Source organism: Silurus meridionalis, chromosome 4 (genome assembly GCF_014805685.1).
Source record: "Silurus meridionalis isolate SWU-2019-XX chromosome 4, ASM1480568v1, whole genome shotgun sequence".
Lineage (NCBI taxonomy): Eukaryota > Metazoa > Chordata > Actinopteri > Siluriformes > Siluridae > Silurus > Silurus meridionalis.
Window position 1 is genome coordinate 682,687 of NC_060887.1, and position 17,165 is coordinate 699,851.

A 17,165-nucleotide genomic window follows, 5' to 3' on the forward strand; every position below is an offset into this window, starting at 1 on the left:
AAAAGTAAAAGTTACTTTTAACAGTAACGCATTACTTTTGGTGTAAATAATCAACAAAATAATTGAGTTACTTTTGAATAAAGTAACGAGTAACTGTAACTAGTCACTATTTTTAGTAACGAGCACAACACTGGTGATAAGTATAGTATATTTAATCAAACTCATGTAACCTATTTACTCCAAGTATAATTAAATAATAATAATCAGTTAGTAATATTATAATAATAACAATGTTATGAGTGTGTAGGAGAAACAAAAACAAGGCAGACTTAAGCATGTTTATTGGGAAAGAAGAGTTTGTGGGCCATTGCTGCTGCAGAAGACATGGGTGAGCAATCAGGATCACGGATGAAACATAATTATCTACAGCAACACATTGCGTTCGATCAAATAAATAATTTTTAAACCAACTCAAAGCCGAATTACAAAGACCTATATATTTAAGTCTCTTTAACAGTAAGTCATGATCCACTAAGTCAAATGCTTTTGTCAAATCAACAAACAAGGCAACACAATGCTGTCTTTCATCGAGAGCAGTTATTAAATCATTTGTAATAAGTGTAGTAGCTGTTATCGTACTATGACCCGCTCTAAAACCTGACTGAAATGCATTTAGAATATTATGACTACCTAGATATTCTTTCATTTGATCATTTACTATAGATTCGAAAACTTTTGCTAAGATCGGTAGTTTAGAAATAGGTCGATAATTATTTAAATCACAGGGATCTCCTCCTTTTAATAATGGCATAACCATAGCTGATTTCCAAGAAGTTGGAATTACATTAGTGGATAGACTCAAATTAAATATTGATGCACTGGTTCAATTTATCAGATCCACCTGATTTCTTACAGTCTAAATTAGTAGTGTATAAACTTGGCTTTACTGGTATCTGTTATCAAACTAGCTGAAATAAAATGATTATCAAACATATTAACAATATCAGCCTTGTCTGAAATTATTCTTTGGTCTACTTTTAAAAGTTTTGGAAGATCAGTTGATTTATTTGACCCTACAAGAGATTTAGTTAATTTCCAAAATTCAGAAGGATCATTCATGTTATTGTTAATTAGATTAAGATAATACTGGCTTTTGGAATTTTTTATCGATTTTGTACACTTATTTCGTAATTATCTATAATTTGACCAGTCCTCATCTCTATTTGTTTTCTTTGCTTTGGACCAGGCCCCATTTCTTTGTTTAATAAGATTTGAAACAGATTTATTAAACCAAGGATTATTTTTCCCACTCACCCGATATCTACGTAAAGAGCATGTTTATCACAAATTTTCAAAAAAGTTTATTTAAAATAATCCCAAGCATCAACCACATCAGGTATAGACGAAACCAAATGTAAGTCACTATTATACACATCATGCAAAAACGCTTGTTTATTAGATATTAGCTAACCTGCTAGTAAAATATCATTCTGTCCTCCACTCTAATCAGTGCGACAGTTTGGATATGAAAAGGTAAAACTTAAAAACTCTAAAAGCAGTGGGTATTTACATTGAAACATCTGGTGACTGTCTAAAAGGCACAGTTTATTCTGTTGTAGCTGATAACCCTGCTGCTCATGGGCTAGCTGGTTTCAGTGAGAGTTTCTCCAGATTTTGTCTCGCCATTCAAACAGAAATGCAAAACTCATATGCATTTGCTGGTAGTTTTGAAACGTGAACAAAAGATCAGCATGATCAACTTGTTGAAAATACAAAACAATGAGAGTGATTGTAATTATGGTGTAAAACACAGTTGTGTTCTGACTGAACATCTATCCTATTAGCACCCTGTCACAGGATTTCCACCTGATATCTTACATGACCTGCTGGAAGACATTGTTCCTGTGGAGTTGGCACATTGTTTAAAAGGTTTGATTAAGGTTTAATTCCTTCCAGCACTCAGATAAGGTTGACCGTTCTCACCCAATTCCACAAAGTTTTGACCATGGTGGAACAATTGGAGGGAATGGTGCTGAGAACCACACTCTTCTTAGACTGTTGCCTGTTCTTATTGGGTCCAAAATCCCATAAGGTGGTACATTTTGGGAAGTACTAATGGATTTGGAAGATAGTAGAACTTGCTGTGTCTCATACTTTTACATATGAAACTATTCAGTACATGGCTTGTAACATTTCAGATCAAAGGCAGCTACTTCAAGTAGTCTTGCCCAGCTTACAATTATGACCAAAGCCTCAGATTTTGATCCATCAGATGTGGTGCAGAATGTCTCAAATACAATCCAGTATAGTGACATTAAACATCATGCAGTGCAACGTTCAGGTGAAAATGAAACTGCCCCAGCAGCAGATAGTAGCAGTAAGGGATTAGGAGAGCAGAACAATTCGGCTGCATTCATCTTGAAAATGCAAATTATTCTCCATGTGTCTCATACCACCACAAACATTTTCTGTTATCAGTTGAGGGTCAGAAATTAGCAATAATTCTTTATATTGATGATTTAAAATTGCAAATCATCTGGGGACATACAAAACAATACACACAGTCTGTGCGGTTTATTAGATATTAGCTAACCTGCTAGTAAAATATCATTCTGTCCTCCACTCTAATCAGTGCGACAGTTTGGATATGAAAAGGTAAAACTTAAAAACTCTAAAAGCAGTGGGTATTTACATTGAAACATCTGGTGACTGTCTAAAAGGCACAGTTTATTCTGTTGTAGCTGATAACCCTGCTGCTCATGGGCTAGCTGGTTTCAGTGAGAGTTTCTCCAGATTTTGTCTCGCCATTCAAACAGAAATGCAAAACTCATATGCATTTGCTGGTAGTTTTGAAACGTGAACAAAAGATCAGCATGATCAACTTGTTGAAAATACAAAACAATGAGAGTGATTGTAATTATGGTGTAAAACACAGTTGTGTTCTGACTGAACATCTATCCTATTAGCACCCTGTCACAGGATTTCCACCTGATATCTTACATGACCTGCTGGAAGACATTGTTCCTGTGGAGTTGGCACATTGTTTAAAAGGTTTGATTAAGGTTTAATTCCCTTCCAGCACTCAGATAAGGTTGACCGTTCTCACCCAATTCCACAAAGTTTTGACCATGGTGGAACAATTGGAGGGAATGGTGCTGAGAACCACACTCTTCTTAGACTGTTGCCTGTTCTTATTGGGTCCAAAATCCCATAAGGTGGTACATTTTGGGAAGTACTAATGGATTTGGAAGATAGTAGAACTTGCTGTGTCTCATACTTTTACATATGAAACTATTCAGTACATGGCTTGTAACATTTCAGATCAAAGGCAGCTACTTCAAGTAGTCTTGCCCAGCTTACAATTATGACCAAAGCCTCATTATATTGAGCATTATACCATCTCATAAAGTGCTTTGGTCCTTTGGTGCATCTCTGGACAATGTGATTTGAGGAGAAGCATAACGTGTTCAAAAAATTGTTCATAATACTCATAACTACAAAAATGTAGTGATAAAAAACTGGTGTTCGTGGTGCCTTCCCTGAGTTTAAAGAGATCAAAAACACATTACTCATTAAAGACAATATCTACTTTTTACTCAAAGACTATGAAACATTGTATGTTGAGCATTTAAAATCATATGAGCTCATAGAAAATACAAACAAAGGTCATACAGTGAAATTTGTGTTTCAGCTAACAGACCTAATGCCATTATTCACCTATAAAATATCAGGCATTTTATTCCAGTGTCTGAATGAAAAAGCAGAACCATAACAAACTCTGTCCTCTACCTTTTTTCACAGTCAACTGATAAACAATAAGCATCTTTTTGGACCATTTGTAAACTCTAAAAATCACCTTCCTGGACACAAAGGTCAACATAGTGATAGGTAATGTGTATTTCACATTGATTTATACACATTGGTGTGTTTTGTGAGGATTATTTGGTTTGTATATATTATTTTAATGTAGGAGTACATTCTTACATATGCAAAGTGTTTTAAAACACTTTCAGCTTCAGTTTGAAGAAACAGAGTTTGACAATGCACTACACAATCTAGTTAATATCGAGGGCTTTGCCTCCGAGCGACTTTTAGACTAGTTAAACCGGTTCTTCCAGTTTAGACGACACAATGCTACTGTCTGATAGATTAGTAGATTCACCAGAGCACCTTAGCCGTTGGCCAGAGGTCTTTGTTGTTCCCCCATTCTCATATGAGTTCGAGTACACTCTAAGAGAAGGCAACGCTGCATTTTTGACAGAGGGAAAACTTTAAAGCTGACAAGGGATCAAAAACACAACATACTTGATGTGATGGCTGTTGAAATGTATAAGCATAAAGCCTATCCTAGTTCCAAACAGATTGGCAATTCTGCAGAAACTCTACTATTCAATCACCCCTGTCTAAAAGAAAAGGTTCTACAACAGATTATGAGGGTTAGAAAAACAGCCTATGCTTAAAAATGGGCAACTACAGGACCAAACTGACCAGGGCTGACATAAAGAGTGTGGCTCTGAATGAAGGAAAGTGAGGCAAGACAAATCCAGAAGGTTTAGCATCCAGTGCCAACATCAAATGACCCAGAAGAGGGGAAATAAATTTCCTTCCCAATTATCCCTGTGGACAGACTAAGGGCATTTTGGAAACCAAGAGGCTTGAGATGGTGGACCAGTTCAAGAAAGCTGTAGAAGGAAAAGACATGACTCTCATCCATCAGCATATGCAACACACCTTTCTCTCAGGCATGAAGAAATTTTGAATTCAGCTCCATTAATTGCTGAACTAAAAGATAGATGTCCTGCACACTTTTGTGAAGCTCGAGTAAGTAAACTGTTACTAGGACCACATAGTGTCACTCGTCTTTGCAGCACTGCTTGAGCTAGAAAAAGTCTTAGTTTATTATGGATTGTTGATTTGTATGTTCTTTTGTTCCCAATGCAGCTTTACAGCTAATTTCACAGGATAACAAATCAAAATCTGCCATTTTCTTTCTATGCTGCTCTTGACAAATATACACCTCAGTTTCTGAAACTGTATAAAAAGAGGAAAATAGGATATTTTGGTGAGAAGATGGAAGACTTTTTGATGGCATTTGAAGAACATGTAAATATATTTTAAGTGCATTGCATTACATTAAAGTAAATGTGAACACTCAACCCTGAGATCTTTGTGCAATGTATTTGTTTCTGCAAAAGGACAAAAAGGACATCAATGTATCCAGAACAGGAGCCCTGGCAGGCCTTTCACTTTACTTAAAGGAGGACTCCTCACAGATCTTCAACATTTGCAAGGTATTGTTATTGTCTTTTTACATATCTGCAAGTACAATTACCTTATTAAATATTCTGAGGTAAACATTGCTATAAACAGTGGTAAAAACATTCAGACTACAATTGCACCCCATTATACAGAAAAACAAAGAGGAATAATACATCCCATAAATCTCTCATATTCATTTAAAGTGTTAAAAATACTAAATTGCAGAATGCCAGTAATGACAATATGATTATAATAATACAATAATGATTCAGAAATTTATATCTAAAAATGATCTTTCTGATATTATTCTATTTAAAACCATGGATGGTTTAATATAAAAAAAAATGTTTTACATACAGTAGAACCTCGGGTCACGAGAAACTTTGAATACGAGAAAATATTTGTAATAAATTTTGTATTGGGTTACGAGTGTTGCATCGGCCTGCGAGCAAAGATTTTGAGCAAAATTTCTTTCATTTCCGATGTTAGGGGTTAAAATTTGTACAACAATTACCATTACAAAACCTTTAAAATTTGTGTATATGTGTATTTATGGACTTGTGGAACGCATCAAGTGTATTTCCTTTATTTCCTATGGGAAATTTCTTTTTAGGATATCAGCGTTTTAGGTTGCGAGCTCGCTCCCAGACGAAATTAACCTTGTAACCTGAGCTACTACTGTAATTTGTTTTTCCAAGTGGCAGATGTACATTTGCACACACACTCACTGAGCATGTATTCTTATTTCAGGATGAGTTGGAAGCCCAGGAGGGAGCAGTGGCTCTGGTGTCAGTGGTGAATAAAGACGTGGTGTTTTCTTTAACACTCGCGATGTGTCAATCATCTTTGAGGATCAGGTTGTAATGCCCCAAAGATTTCGGACTGATTCACTTGTAATTTAGTTTGGGCTTATGAACGCTCTACATTTGAGCTACCCTGAGAAGTTAAGTGGCTTTTTTAAGTTCATCCAGGTTTTCTTCCTAAATCTTGATGATGGAAGGAAGCCGCTCAAACCAAAGTTACAGGCTCTGAGAAATGAGCTGAAGTAAACTACTGAGAGGTGGTAGTTTTTTTGGTTCAACATTGTTCACTAACTACTGTTAGACTACTGTATTTTCCGGTATATAAGCCGCTACTTTTTTCCTTCGCTTTGAATCTCGCAGCTTAAACAATGAAGTGGCTAATATATAAATTTTTTCTGGGTTTTTCCCAGTTTCACAAGATTCAAGCCAAAAAACTGAGCCCAATAACATTAGACCAATAAAATTGCCGAACGGGTTCAGGTGAACCAATGAAATTCTTTATATTAAATCAGATGCGCTCCCACTGAAACTAATGAACTTTACACAGACTTTAATTAAAGACAGTGTCTGTTACACGGCTTGTATCTAAACAGTAGCCTAACAAGAAAGTCATTTTTCACTGTTTTTTTCTCCTTTTCCTTTCACAACAATTTCTCTCGGGAGTTTTTCTTTTGGCATCGTCGTGCGTTTAAAAATCACCATCGGTGAATCTTTTCCCCCGATGCCGTGCAGCTCAGAACACAGGTGAAGTGTGTTTTTTCATGCCCGGTTGTTTTCAGTGTGACGAATGATTCTCCTTTCCTGTAGACAGTGCGAGTGAGCGGCAGGTCAAACATCAGAGGAACCTCATCCATATTTATGATGTGGTGTGGGTCGATTCAGTGGGAGTGCAACTAATTTAATATAAAGAGCTTCATTGGTTCACCTTAACCCATTTGGCAATTTCATTGGTCTGATGTTATGGGGCTCAGTTTTTTGGCTTGAAGCTTGTAAAACCGGGAAAAACCCAGGAAAAATCCATAAATTAGCCGCTTCATTGTTTAACCTTCATGTTGGTCCCCTACTGATTATTCTCCTACTTCCACCGTTCTCTCACCTGATCATTATTATTATCCTCCCATATCTTCCCCTGAGTCTGATCCTGATTGCTCACCCATGTCTTCTGCAGCAGCAATGGCCCACAAACTCTTCTTTCCCAATAAACATGCTTAAGTCTGCCTTGTTTTTGTTTCTCCTACACACTCATAACATTAGTCAGACCCTATTCTACTCTATTTATTAGTAACTGATTATTATTATTTTAATTATACTTTGAGTAAATAGGTTACATGAGTTTGATTAAATATACTATACTAATTATTAGGTCACACGCTAGATAAGGAGGATTAGATCCATCACTCCCTTATTAATTAGTCTCACACTCTATTCTTACTTCTATTTTAACCCGTTAACAAACATACGTCACATAAGACAAAAATAATTGTATTTATTTATATATTCATAACTAAAAAAATTAAACATAGACAAAAAATCAAAATAAGACAGAAATCTAAGCAAAAAAATCAAGCAAAATCGAAAACAAAAAAAAACAAAAAAGAAATCGACCAAAATCAACATCATCACCCACACTCAAAGCATCAACAGATAAGCCTAATCACAACATGATGAACTGGGAGTGGGCGAAAAACCCTGACAGCAACCAAAGTTTATGTAAAATTCGACCTCTGCCCACCAGTGGCGCAACAGTGGACTCACCACCAAGGTCATCCTCAGTCGTGATTGTACAAGTAACTAACAAATGTGAAAACATAAGAAAATAAAAGCAAATAAAAGTTGATGCAGTCTAGTGCAAAGTGGCTTAACTATGGAATGGGTGATAGTCGTCTGATCCAGTGCGGCAGGGGAACAGATATAGAACTGTGAGACTGCAGTGAAGACCACACCTCATCGTGAAACCTCAAATCACCACCGTGAAGACTTGATGAGAATACCATTGAGTCTGTTCCGATTGTGTGAAATTTGTGACAAAGGATAGGACGACAATTCCAATCACGATGTTTCGCTGGTTCAGTTGTCCATAGAACATAGCCACAGAAGGTGATGGTGTAGTACGTTACACAGGTGCTTTGCATGACGAAGTCCGTGAAGAAAACTGTGAGTTCTCGGAGCAACCAGCGAGCAGGCAGGAACTCCAAACGATTGGGCAAGGGTAATAGCCCTACGCACATGAAAGATACGGGTGATCAGCTTAAGTCCTGCAGGAAGATCATAGACAGAGTTCTGGATGGAATCTAGCCACATTCCATCTGGGGAGAACATGTCAGCATGGTGCAGAATGTCCATCACCGGTCTGAACGGGTCCGCATCAGTTTCCCAAACAAATTCGTCCTTTTCTGGAGGAAACCTGAACCATTTACGGGGTAAATGATGGCACTGTTCACCTAAAGGACAGGTGGGCTGCTCCAGGCACCACAAGCAATTCTTTAGAAGAACAAGTAAATAACAAGCATCGCAGGGAGCTCTAAAGGTGTCAAAGTTGAGCGATACCCCTCAGCACATGCTTTGATGTAGGCACACGTGCCTTGATGCAGACGCATACCTTTCAGAAGCCTCCTATGTTCACCAGCTGCCATGTTCCTGCACACAGCATAAAATACACACAACAACAACATGATTTATATACGATATAATCAAAGGCTCAGAATTGAAGCGTAGAAAGAGTTTAGTGATTTTAGTTATAAGGAAACGTTTGTTACAGTCATTTTTTTCTCATCGACTAGGGCCATAATCCTCCATCCAAATCCACATAGATGTTTTGATCCATATCTGTGGAGATGTTTTCTGTAGAAGACTCTTCACCTGTAATTTTATACACTGGGAGCTGTACGTATTGTCTAAACAATGACAAGGAATTCCACAACAGATAAAACATGACACGGCTGCAAGGATTATTAAAATTGTAGTCCCAGTCTGACCCTATTCTACTCTATTTATTAGTATATTATGTTAATTATACTTGGAGTAAACAGGTTACATGAGTTTGATTAAAATATGGGCTAAATAGGTTAAATTAAGCTACTTCATTGTGTCTAATAGATTCTATACTAAATATTAGGTCAATTTGTTGGATTATTATAAAAAGTTAAACTATAAAAGCTAAGATTAGCTAGCCGGCTAGTTGCCCATGCTAATGTCACTAAATAATTACTTTGTACTTTTCGAGTCTTCTACTAAATAATCTACAATATTCTGCCATAATTATTTAGACGACTTACCAGGTACCTGTATGAAGAAATGTTCAATAGAAGAGGATTTGTAATGTTTTTTTTAGTTGCTGCTAATCGCTGCTGCTTCTTGCTGCTGTTGGTTTGTTTGGTGGTTGTCAATTTTAGTGTCTCTTTACTTACAATTGGTAAATTCACAAATGAGAAACAAAAGCACGCTTTGAATTATATATACGTGTCACACTGTGACATCACACCTAGATGCCCCGCCCTCTGTCGGTGACATCATCATGTCACTCACTTTAGTTTTCTCTCTCTCTCTCTCTCTCTCTCTCTCTCTCACACACACACACACACACACACACACACACACACTCTGCGCATGTACAGATTACAGAGGGAAGATTACGCACAATCCGGAAGTTGACCCGAGAGTAGCAACATTCTGACCACCTGCTGGTTTCTTTTTGAGAGACTGCTGAAAGGAAATTTCTTGAACTATCTATGGACTCAGACTCGGTCGACCTCATTGTTCTGAATAGAAGTGACCGAACTGAACTCTTGAACCGAGTCACTTGAACTGAATCTAAGGAGTCAAAATCATCGAATCGAATCTTTTTAAACTGAATTGACCAAACTGAATGGACTGAATTATTAAAATTAATATAATAAATAGTTCTTTCTCTAGTGCTGAAGTCATATTGCTGAACAGCTGTACAGCTTCCTCCAGTCACTCTCGGGTTTCCATCCTCATTTCTCTTCCCTCACCTAAGAATCTTTGTTTCCTCAGAGATTTTCTGCGACTCTTTGGGCTTGTAGAGGTTCAGCTTTCTGTTTCTGCTGTTTCTCATAGTCAAAACCCAAAGTGCCCTCAGCTGAGCTTCATGTTTCTCCAATTGCTCTTGGTTTCTCAGAATGATCTTTTTGATGATATATTTTATGGAGAGCAAAATATTTTAGGTTATTTAAAGTTGAATTTTATTTGTTCTGGAATAATTTTTCTGTCTGTTTTTATTAATATTTATGTTCAAAAAGCATTGTTTTAGTGTGTTCAATAAATGTTTATCCTGTTCGGCCCGCAACCTAAAGTGTGCTTTGAGTTTTGGCTCCCTGTGCAATTAAGTCTGACACCCTGATATAGATAAATATCATTAATTATTAATAATAACATAATTAAAGGTAAACTGAGCACATTTTTTATCTCAAAAGTGTGTATTAAACTGGTAGATCTTCACATTAGTCGATACCCAAGAAGTAGCTCTCGGTGTCAAAAAGGTTGGTGACCCCTGATTTATAATCTTGTTACTTTTGTCCCCACATGAACATATACATTTTTATATTTAGTCATTGTGATTTCACCCTTTTACATCGTATCTCTGTTGGTTTCTTTTATTCAGCTCCATCTCACAGACGTTCTGGGACAGCTCTTAGGAGCGTTCTCCTCCGACAGTATCGTCAATTTCAGCTCTTCTTCCTCACCACTGAGATTGCTCCATTTAATGAACATCTCTACTCCAGCTGTTCCAGAGAATAGAAGCTGTTCACATCGTGAAGAATACTTTTACACGTAATATGGGCACACAGACTTAGTCTGACCCTTCTGCTGTTTATCATCAGGTGACACAGACCGACAATAAAGACTATGACAACTCCCTCATTCCTGCATCAACTCTACTATCTCCTCCTTATCCTTCATGTTGGTCCCCTACTGATTATTCCTACTTCCCCCATTCTCTCACCTGATCATTATTATTATCCTCCCATATCTTCCCCTGAGTCTGATCCTGATTGCTCACCCATGTCTTCTGCAGCAGCAATGGCCCACAAACTCTTCTTTCCCAATAAACATGCTTAAGTCTGCCTTGTTTTTGTTTCTCCTACACACTCATAACATTAGTCAGACCCTATTCTACTCTATTTATTACTAACTGATTATTATTATTTTAATTATACTTTGAGTAAATAGGTTACATGAGTTTGATTAAATATGCTATACTTATCACCAGTGTTGTGCTGGTTAATAAAAAATAGTAACTAGTTACAGTTACTCGTTACTTTATTCAAAAAGTAACTCAATTAGTTTGTTGATTATTTACACCAAAAAGTAATGCGTTACTGTTAAAACTAACTTTTTAGTTACTTTTTTAAAGAACCTTCTTTAATGTTCCCATTAATGCCCTTTTATGTGTTATGGTCTACAAACACAAAACTGACTTAAACACAAAGTCATTTTTAAACACTATTTTATTAAAGTCAGAGCAGCACAAACTGAATATATCACAAGCATTTCTGAAATAAATAACAAAACAAGCTGAATAATATATTCACAATCAAAAACTAAAGTGGCTTCTGCATCATAAAAGCTGTTGTGTTGAGCTCTTAAAAATGTTCCTTTCACAGCTGAAGTATGAAAACTATCAACAATGTAGAACAGAACACCGGGTTAGCTTCTAGCTTCTAGCTCCTCAGGCATGGAGTTTCTGGAGGTGTTGCTATCGCAGTAGATACGAGCTTCAAACCAGAAAGACACAGCTTACATTAGACTAAAAGTTTTTGTCTTTATACTCAACTAAAGTGAAATAATGAGCATATTTCCACTTTGAGAAACTCGTCTTGCTCTCGCCTCGACTCGCCATTACTGCCGCACAGACCTGAATAAACTGAGACACACCCACAGTGCATCTTCTTTGTGTTTACAGTGGTTTATCCTCCAATACTACACTGCGTCGCTGCTGTAAACAGGTCAGACTGTAGTCTACACTTCAGCCGAAATTCATTCATTTAAAAAAGTAACAGGTAACGCACCATACGGTAACGGTAATGGAGTTACTTTATTTTTAACATGCACCAGGATGCCGCTGTTACGTGTCTGTGCTGTTTTCTTCTACTCCCCCCTCCTTGTGTTGGCTCTGTCTTCAGCTCTCTACTATATGTAGGTGGAGTCACCTGGGAAAAAAGGACCAATGAAGAGCAAGAGCCTGACCAGAGGAGGCGGAGCCTACAGTTCAAAAGCAGCCACTTGAAGTGACCACTGTTTGCTGGTGTAATTTAACAATAGATTAAATGAAAAGGTGTATAAGCTATCATGATAAATTATATATCATTCTAAAGGTCTAAGCCTCAAGCATCGATTTTAGATCACTGTTTTTCAATGGAACGCTTATAACGAATATATTTTCTAAATTTGTGTAAACAATACACACAAACAACATGCATAAAAACAGTACTTACACTATAATTGTAATAACGAGTCACAAACGCATCCAAACACACAATTGCTGCAAATTCCTGTTTATTTGAAAAGATAAGGTTCCACTGAACAACATACTGTAGAGCATTTTTGGTCTTTTGTTTGTATCTGTTTTAGAGTAACTTTTGCATAAAGAATGACATCTTGGTGGTAAAAAATAAATATGGCTGGTAGAATATAGTGTTAAAAAACAAATGAGAGTAACCACTAAAAAAAGACAAAGACAGGTAGAATCTTATCAGTGATACAACTGAACTCTGCAGGTGTTTGTGGTGATGTTTTGCTTTGCACCACCTTTCATTTCCAATCTTTTATTTTCAGCCAGTAGCAGTGTGGAAACAACATGTTCCATAGAAAATGTAACCAATGAGTGCAGGATTTTAACGACACATGGGAGGTTTTTATTCCCCGTGTGGGCGAGTTCTTAGTTTTATTCATCTTTAGAAGCTCTTAGTGGTGAAAGAGCGCGTGACGTGCACTGTGACGCACCTGGCAGGAAGTGGAATGCAGCTCTTTCCAGCTCGTGATAACTGAGCTTTGTTTACAAGAAATAAAAAAGGAAAGAAAAAGCGACAGCGACCTGGTGATCTGCATGTGGATGGAAAATCTGAGTCTATTTTACATCTGTGAGGGAGAAAAGGACCAGAAATATTCTCAGATAAATGTTTGTAGAAATCTACATGTTAATGATATCTTCATAAAATGTTAAATATACATACATGATACATGAGACTTTTAACCCAGTACTTTATTCAAGTACATCATTTATATAGAAACACGGTACACAGAGTATTGCATGATGGATTCTCTACATAACCATAAAAATATTCTTATTCATAACCATAAAGAATTTTCTTTTCCACAGGAATGAAAGTGTTGAAAACCAGCTTCTGGCACTTAAAGGTATCTATAGTGTTGATGTTTATGTCTTCAGTGTGTAAGACGATACAAGCACATTATTACTGCATGATACGCTTTTATCAAATAAACATATAATATCATTAGTGTGATCTGAGCAGCTTTCATTTCATTTAGTAAATTATTTTACACAACACACCTTTAACATGTACAGAAATGATCAGATTGTAGACTGTATTCATTATGCAGAAATAAAACATGCAGCTTTGTTCTATTATTTATTTATTTATTTTATATGCAGAACCCATGAAGAACTGCATCAGACACGTCACAACCCACGACTGCTAAAAGACCTGGAATCGATGCTGCACAGCACAAACACAACAAAACACAATCCTCATCGCTTGTGCATTGGAAACTCTTCATGATGCCAGTTATGATTTATTATCTACTAACTGGGTTTCTGCACTACTTAAAGGGAGTTGTAAACTTCCTGGTCTGACAGATGAGGAAAAATTGGTCACATCTGTGTTTTGTGTAAACAAGGTCAGTTATTATCTTCTGTTTTATTTAGTGTGCACAAAATTCAAACAACTTTATTGTTTAGCTGTGGATTTGAGTTTTCTCATTTGTAAAAGTGAATTCAGTGCCCTGATGTTCTAATTCTAAATCTAAGTCTAATAGTTTTCCTAAACCTGGTCTACAGTCAAGTCTTAACTCCTTAATATTTGTTTTATATACATGATTTGAGGACATGTGTGATTTAGTTGGATATTGGATGATCCTTTTCTTTCGTCTTATTTAGTCTTTAGCAGAGACGTTTTTGTCTGTGATTTTGGACAAGATCGAAGCAGAGAAAAGTCTATGAGACATGAACTCCTGCAGTCTCTCTGTAGGGGTTATGTAGCCTTATGTGAACAGTGAGGAGACTCTCATAAAGCTCATGCCCAAAACAGTGGAGATGATTGTGACATTTGAGTCAGTGATTTTCTAAGTTTAATTTATATTTTTCCAGTTAGATTTTGAGAGATATGTTTCTATTTATGCACATTGGACATCAACCTTCTCAGCAGCAGGTTCCATAGTGTAGCGGTCATCACGCCTGCTTTACACGCAGAAGGTCCTGGGTTTGACCCCAGTGGAGCCATGCCCTTGAGTCTCTGATTCTAATTTTGGAATGCTTTTCCTCCATTTCTGTTTCAACCACAATGCAGAAACATGCAAAACTGTTTATTTATTTCCAGGATTGAGTAACAATTTGTGAGTAATATATAAACCTCACTCATGTTTGCAACCTGCATGGTTCCACTGGAAGGACCTTCTGTGTGTAAAGCAGATGTGACGACCACTACCCTATGGATCCACACAATCATCTGCACAGCATAAATGAGCAGAAATAATGATTCAGGCAAAATGTTTTCCAGATTGCAACTATACAGTTTTGGGAAACTTGTTCCCAATGTACCCTCAGCTTTCTGTTCTCGGTTGAGAGGAATACAAGTGCTTTTCAAATACTGTATGAGAGTGTGTGATCTGGAGTCTGTGCAGCGGCTGCTGTTCTCACTCTATTTATTCCAGCTCTTTTTTAAAGTCGTGTTACATCCTCGATGACTTCAAACTTTACTCTTTACACTATTAATACAATTCTAAAATGAATTGTATTGATTTGTATGAATCATCTTGTACGAATTGTATGAATGAAGAATATTAATACATTTTATTCACTCTATGGTGCTCGGTGGTCAGGGATAAAAACACACAGCACACATTATGACGCGTCCACTGCAAAAAATATCCGTCAAAATAAAGAAATAAAAGCATGATTTAAGAAGAAACTCTACAGACTAGAAACAAGTCAAATGATTTGCCAGTGCAGTAAAATAATTACACTTGGTAAGATTTCTTGAAATAAGAAGTGATTAAAGCGATGCTGCAGCACTCGTGTGTCTGTTTTCTGAAGCAGCTTCTGCACCTGACGCACAGCACGAGGACTCGACTTCTTTGATGGACCCTTGTGAGGTCTGTTCTGAGTGGAACACGTCTTGGAAAACCTCTGTATGACCCGGACCACTGTACTGTAACTCAGTGTCAGGATGTTACTGATCTTCTTATCGCCTCGGCATCATGGTGGAGTCTCCTGTCATCAGAGAGTCTTTACCATGAGGTGCCGTGTAGAACATCCAGTGGTCAGTATGAGAGAATTGAATAACAGAATATAAGATTTTTCTCCAAAGTTTAAATAACATTGGATTTTTTTCCATTTGATGAATTTTAAGTTCATTCATTTTTCATTCATGTATTTTTGCTCTTGTTGTGAAGTGAAGTTTGTGTCATTGCTGCTACACTGTGCATCTGAACGATCACGACTCAAATCTCACAATAAACTTTAGGGTTTTATCACATTTTCTACTTTCATTCATCTGATTGTCTCCCCAGTGTCCAACTGCTCCATGGCTTTGTGTATCAGTCACCTCACAACTATAGCAAAGAGTTTTTATTATTGAGCGAGTAAATTCCAAGTGATTCAGTGCTTATGCTCAGAGACTGACCTGATTTTTTTCAACTACTGCTGAATGTTTGTTTACATTCACAATATTCATTATTATATCACATTATATTCCACATGGATCGTGCAGTACAGTGTACAAGTTGTTAATAACATTCTTGTGTATGTTTCTATTTTCTTTATAGTGATTAATCTGTAGGATAAATCATATAAATGTGGAAATCTTCATATAATAATAATCATAAAATGTATAATTTTAGAATATAAAAGTATGTTTAAATGTAGACCTTTAGGTACTAAAGCACCCTATTGCAATAAAGTATTATTATTATTAATATTATTATTATTATTATTATTATTATTATTATTATTATTAATATTATAATGACAAACTGTGTTTATAAAATTAATTTCAAATAAGGCTGTAATACTGCACTGTATTTAACTGTCTGAACCAGATTTATTCTAGTTTTAAACATATTGATAGTCATTTTATTTATTTTTGTTGTATTTTGATGTTTTCAATTTCACTTCAGTAAATTATGACTTTATGTTTTTAATTTATTACCCAGTAAAAGCCTTGATATTTATAAATGTGTATTTAAAACACAGATATTTAAAAAAGAATAATACATCAAAAGATCTAATATCTACCAAACTACAAAAATCACTCAGTGTTGAATTGAGGTTTTTGGACATTTATTCCAGCTCATAAATCCTATAAAACATGCAGCATTAAACATGAACTTCCAGCAGATGAACATCTCATAATACTGTCTGGAAGTGAGAAATGTACAGGTTGTTTTTACTCCATACACATGAACTTACTTTGATCAGAAACACAATCATACTCCAAATCAATTAATCAATAAAGTCAATAAAAGAATCCCAAACTGCTGTGTGTCTTGTCCTCGCTATTAATGACGTCATTAGAGCTCCACTACTTCTAATGACCTGCTGTGACAGTGAGCTCTAATACACATCACACTGCCACCTACTGGTCATTTATGATTCTGCAACATTCATAGAGTCACTCCGGTCAACTTCCGGTTCTCAACTCGGATTCACTCGCTTTATACACAGTTTACAGCCGTTTTTATCTTATTTATGACTGTAATATCGCTCTTCTCTCAGGAACAACAGAAAAGCTGTGAAGACATGATATTTTATCCGCTCTTTACCTCTGTAATGTGCGCATGCGCATAGTGTCAGGTTAAGAGAGACCGGGTTACGTCACAGACGGAGGGCGGGCATCTCCTGTGACGTCACAGTAAGGCAACGTCTATAATTGGGAACGCGTCTCTGTTTCTCTCATTTCCAAGGTT

At 36.5% G+C, this 17,165-nt stretch overlaps 2 protein-coding genes across 6 annotated transcripts in view; one reads left to right on the plus strand and one right to left on the minus strand.

Moving 5' to 3' along the window:
* LOC124384638 (eukaryotic translation initiation factor 4 gamma 3-like) overlaps nt 1–17,165 on the minus strand; it is a 1,295,064-nt gene that overhangs the window by 319,763 nt on the left and 958,136 nt on the right. The window lies entirely within an intron of this gene.
* The window catches only part of LOC124384642 (eukaryotic translation initiation factor 4 gamma 3-like), a 75,999-nt gene that overhangs the window by 5,556 nt on the left and 53,278 nt on the right, over nt 1–17,165 (plus strand). The window lies entirely within an intron of this gene.